Source organism: Dermacentor andersoni, chromosome 1 (assembly GCF_023375885.2).
Source record: "Dermacentor andersoni chromosome 1, qqDerAnde1_hic_scaffold, whole genome shotgun sequence".
Classification (NCBI taxonomy): domain Eukaryota; kingdom Metazoa; phylum Arthropoda; class Arachnida; order Ixodida; family Ixodidae; genus Dermacentor; species Dermacentor andersoni.
The window spans coordinates 195,730,909-195,736,386 of NC_092814.1; the positions used below are offsets into that span (position 1 = coordinate 195,730,909).

The 5,478-nt window shown below is 48.7% G+C and overlaps 1 pseudogene; it reads left to right on the plus strand.

Moving 5' to 3' along the window:
* The first annotated feature begins 3,669 nt into the window (after positions 1–3,669).
* On the plus strand, positions 3,670–4,927 carry LOC126546901 (zinc finger MYM-type protein 1-like; annotated as a pseudogene).
* Positions 4,928–5,478: the final 551 nt, after the last annotated feature.

The window sequence follows — 5,478 nt, forward strand, 5'->3', positions numbered from 1 at the left end:
GCAAAATCTGTCACTATCAAATTCAAGACGTCTCACTTTACATTATCCACGGCTGCAGAACTCGCAGCTATCCGTGCTGCTCTGGAGTTTATTGGTCACAAATAATCACATTCATGGTCCATCTTTTGTGACTCGAAGACAGCTCTCCAGTATCTGCTGTACCTTTCAACCACGGACCTAATGTCCAATAAGTCGCAGACATCCGAGTATACTCCACCATCACGCAATCGACAAGTGGCACATCATCATCTACCAGTGGATACCGGGTCACTGCGGAATTTCGGGAAATCACAGTACGTATAACGCTGCCTGATCGGCCCACGATGGTGCCAATATTGTACCAATACCGCTGTACCAATACGCAGACTCTGTGTAACACCAGTGAATTCACGAACGCACGTCTCCACAGATTGGGTCCACGTCTGCAACTCCGTATTCCACCAGGGTTACCACGAGCGGAAGCAACACTTTTGTGCCGCCTCTGGCTCGGCATTACATTCATGAACTCCGCATTGGAATGGCCGACAGCCCTACTTGCGACACCTGCGGCTGCGAGGAGACGATAGAGCACCTCCTCTGTGACTGTCCCCGTTATAATGTGTCAAGAAAAGTGCCCGTGACCGCGCTCGAGAAACTGGACAATCGCCCCTTCACAGAAGAAAAAGTTCTAGGACACTGGTCTAGACAGGTTTCGGCCCTCAAGGCCTTAATGGCTCTGCTGAAGTTTTCAAGGACCTGTGAATTGTGCGACCGCCTTTGAATGTTGTAGCGCGTAGCATCGCGTTACTCGGTAATTTTCCTCTTTTTTTTTCTTCTTCCTCCTTTTATTCCGCCTCCGATGGTATGAAATATGTGACCGTATAGCAACCTGGAAATCCAAGGTGGGCGCTGTTCTTCGGTAGCCGTCGGCTAGGGCCTCTTTCATCTGTTAGTTTAGCTTGTCATTTTCAGGTAGAGGATCTTTTCCTGACCCGTCAACGGTCGGCGTCAAAGCTACGTTGACTTCGGGGTAGGCCGGTGATGAATGAGGTGGGTTGCCTCTGGTAAACGTCTAAGAAATGCTCTTCTTCGTATTGAGATGTAACAGGAGCTTCAGCAGGGAGCGATGACAGCGCCGCAGCTCCGATCGCCCCTGGGCGCACCATTCGCGCTGCGGCGCAGCCGTTCCGCTCATTGCAATGACCCCTTCTATTCTTCTACTTCACTGCAGCAGTGGTACCAACCACTTCAGCCAGTTCGTTTGCTCGCTCGCAAGCAGTGCTCGTGTCGCGGGAGGAAACGCCAGCCCATCTCGCCGCCGGAAGAGGCCCCAACGTGTGGTCGACGCCACAGGACCTTTGGGTTGCCTTAGGATGTCGAAGAAAAGGACCATCGCCGACCTTTTTTTAAATGCAAGTAAGCGGGTCAAGCAACAATGCGTCCACACCAAGCTTTCCGCTTCAACAATGGGAGATTCGGAGATGCTCCATGAACAAGAAAATCCTCAGTGCTCCGCTTTGATTCCGCTTGAGGAGACTGTGAACAGCCTCACTTCTGACAACGTTTGTCGGTCCTCATCGGTGCAGATGGACAGTGAGCGCGACGAGCTTTCCGCATCGTGTGCAGCCAGGGATGAACCTGATTCCGCGACCGAATTGACTGCCTCGGATGTGGATGTCGACCGTGCAGACCAGTTGAATATTTGAATATTTAAGACAGACTCACCCACACAGCCAATACTGAACCCATTTCTATCTAAGAAGAATGGCAAATTGAGCAGAAACTTCCACTCGGACTGATACTGCCTATTTCCTTGGTTGGAGTACAGCGCGCAGGCTGGCGCAGCCTGCCTAACTTGGCCTTGAAGCAAGCAGCTCTGGATTGTTTGCACACTTTCTACTTTGACCGCGTCCACATATATACGGATGGCTCTTCCACCCAGACCAGCTCCACCGGGGCAGTGGTTATACCATCACGATCACTAAGCATCCGATACAAGATTTCTCACTTGACAACATCGACCGGTTCGGAGCTTGTTGCCCTCCGAGGTGCCGTAGATTATATTAACAACCAACCGGCTAATCGGTGGGCAATATTCTGTGATTCAAAGGCGGCCTTACAATGTCTTCTGTCATCTCTTCGTCGCGGGTCCTGTGAACAACTAGTGTCGGAGATACGAGAAATGCACCATGGTATCATAGCGAAAGGACACGACGTCGTGTTTCAGTGGCTGCCTGGCCATTGCGGTATCTCCGGCAACGACGTCGCTGACGAAGCTGCTAAGAAAGCACATGAAGGAGCAACCCTTGTTTCTATACCTTTATCGCGGACTGACGCAGCCCAACACTTAGGCAAGCTAGCGCACCGTATGACATTGGAGAAGTGGCACACACCTGATTTCACTCAACATCGATTGCATTCCCTCGATCCATCTATGCAACTGCGGCTGTTACCAGGGCTTCCGCGTAATGAGGAAACAATGCTGTGCCGCTTACGCTTGGGCGTCGCATTTACGAATGCATATACGTTTTTAATTGGAATGGCTGATAGCGCCGAGTGCAATGCCTGCGGTGTCGAAGAAACTATAGACCATCTACTGTGCTACTGCCCATCATTTGAAAATGAAAGACAAGAACTCTGCACAGCTCTCAACCAGTTAGATAGAAAACCGTTCACCTTGAACAAGATCTTGGGACCATGGCCTCGCATATCGCAGCTACAAAAGGCCACAAAAGCGCTGCTGCGATATTTGAAAGATACAGGGTTGAGTCAGCGTCTGTGATCCGGACTGAGTGACTGAACGATATCCCCGGTGGACTTTCTCTTCTTTCTTTAATCTTTCCGTCCCCGTTTCCCTTTCCCCAGTGTAGGGTAGCCAACCGGGCTCAGTCCTGGTTAACCTCCCTACCTTTCATTTATCATTTGCTCTCTCTCTCTCTCTGTTACTCTTGCAGAATGTTTTCTACCGGTGCCAATGAGAAATCTGCATTCGTCAACGGTGGATACAGTAACTGGAAAAAAAGCCCTAGAAGAAGATGCTGGTTTAAGAAAGCACGAAAACTCACTCGCGCATAAGTGTTGCCAGACATCGTGGGTTTCCTACATGCAGATGGAGTCAGGAGGACAGATCAAGTCGGTTACAACACATCTCAGCAACGCGAGATCTCCAAGAAGGTGGAGGAAAATCGCCTCTATATAGCAAGAGTCGCAGATATTTTGCGCTTCAATGCCGTTCAGGGAATCGCTCAGAGGGGCCACGATGAAAGGGCCACAAGTGAAAACAAGGGAAACTTCGTCGAGCTCTTGAACTTGTTTCGCAAATGTGGCGATATTGTCAGAAAGAAACTGAATGGTGGAGCAGGGAACGCGAAGTACGTTCATCTTTCGATACAAGACCAGATCCTCGAAATTCTCAGCCACATCGCATTAACAAGTATAAAGGAAGAGATGAAAAGCTCAAAGTACTTTGCACTTATTGTCGATGAAACCAAGGACCTAAGCAAGACGGAACAATTGTCAGTTGTAGTAAGATACTATGGAAGTGGAGTTGTCTTTGAGGGGTTTCTCGGATTCCGCAACACTGAGCACTTGAATGCAAGGTCGCTCCTGGGCTACGTAAGGGAAACGTTGAATCGCTGCGGCATAGATACTCAGCCGTACATTGCTCAAACATATGATGGTGCGAGTGTCATGAGCGGTACCTCAAGGGGCGTCCAAGCGCTGTTGAGGCAGGAAGTGCCGCAGGCAGTGTACGTCCACTGCATGAACCACCACCTCAGTCTAGTCATCGTGGATGTCTGCAATGTGATTCAACCGGCGAGGGATTTTTTCTCTCTTTTAGAATGCCTCTATGTTTTCCTGAGTGGATCTGCAATTCACTCTCTCTACGTAGATGTGCAGAAAAGGTTGTCTTTGCCAGTGATAGAGCTGCAGCCTCTCAGCGATACACGATGGGCCTGCCAGATAGCGGTTTCCACAGCGGCAATGAAAAGCTTTCCTGCTATCCTTGTATGTCTCGCCGAGGTCATCGCTACAAACAGCAGGTGGGAAACGAAAGCTAGGGGTCTGCTTGAGCAAAATGAACTTCTGGTTTGTCTTCCATTTAAGCCTATTTACCAAGGTACTCAGCCGTCTTAAGGTCCTTTTGGACCTATTGCAAAGTAAAGACTGCAATATTAGTCAGGCATGCCTCATGGCACGCACAGTCATTGACGAGTTCTCCAAAATGAGAAATTCGCAGAACACACTTGACACTGTCTGGGCGTAAACCTGCTGTGTTTCTGAAGAGAACGGGGTATCCCAAAGAGAAAAGCAGAGAATTACGCGCGTTCCGCTGCATTTAGAACAGTATGTATTGAGCGAAGGACGGCCCGTTGAAGCGTGTCCAAATTCAAAAGAAACATTCAGAGTCAAAGTTTTTCTGCCCATTTTGGGTGACCTGATTGCGGATCTAACTAGGCGGTTCACGGAGAGTAATGATGTAATCTGCGGAGTTAGCGCCCTCCACCCACGAAGGGAGAATTTCGTGGACATCTCCTTAATCAAGCCTTTCACCGAGCACTATGCATGCGACATTGAAAATGTTGAAGTTGAGTGCAAGCTGATAAAAACGAAACTTCTTCAGCGCATCGAAGCTAAAAGGAAGTGCAAGATAGAGACACTGCTGCAATTGGTGACTGTCTTGGGAGAATATAAACTAGCCTTCCACGAACTGCGCAAGCTGGGTGTTATCGCTGTGACGATACCGGCATCGTCATCATCTCAAGAGAGCACGCTTTCGTGCCTTCGAAGATCGAAGACTTATCTTCGCAGCAAGATGACGAATAACCGTCTGAGAGACCTAGCTGTGCTTGCGGTGAAGCGATCTCTTGCCAATAAGATATATCTTCTGCGTGTTGTTGACATGTTTGGTGCTGCGCACAGTAATCGGCGTATACGTCTGCACTAGTATGCCGGTATAATGATACCCCATCGTATCTCTGCGGTGCTCCAGCGGGAAAATTGTGCGGCATGGGCGTAGGACCACTACCTATACCGGTATCGGAACATCCGCTTCACCATCAAATAAATTCCGGCTGTTTCGTCTTGTAGTGTCATAGCGCAGGCATTGGCATATGTGGTTGGGATGCAACCTTCCTCTGTCCCTTTCATTGCTTTGAAAGAGAATATAGGGTGCTGTCCGAGGCCACGTTGGTGGCCTAGCTTGTGTAGTGAACATTCTATAGTCTGAGAGCTGTTAGTTGCGCTTGTGAAACCTGCTGTACTGTATGACCAAATGTGACTTGACTGAAATGCCTAATGCGTGCTCTATTTTTGCAGTTCTCTCCTCTCTTCTATTTGCTTTTGTTATTCTTTTCCCATATACATTTTTGTTATTCTTTTTCCCATTTCCAGCGTTTAGAATCACGAGTAGGCGCCACACGAGTGTATTAATCTTCTTTTTTCTAATCTAGCGCGTATTTACCAAAGTTGGAATTGATATGCACTTTGCTTACAGGT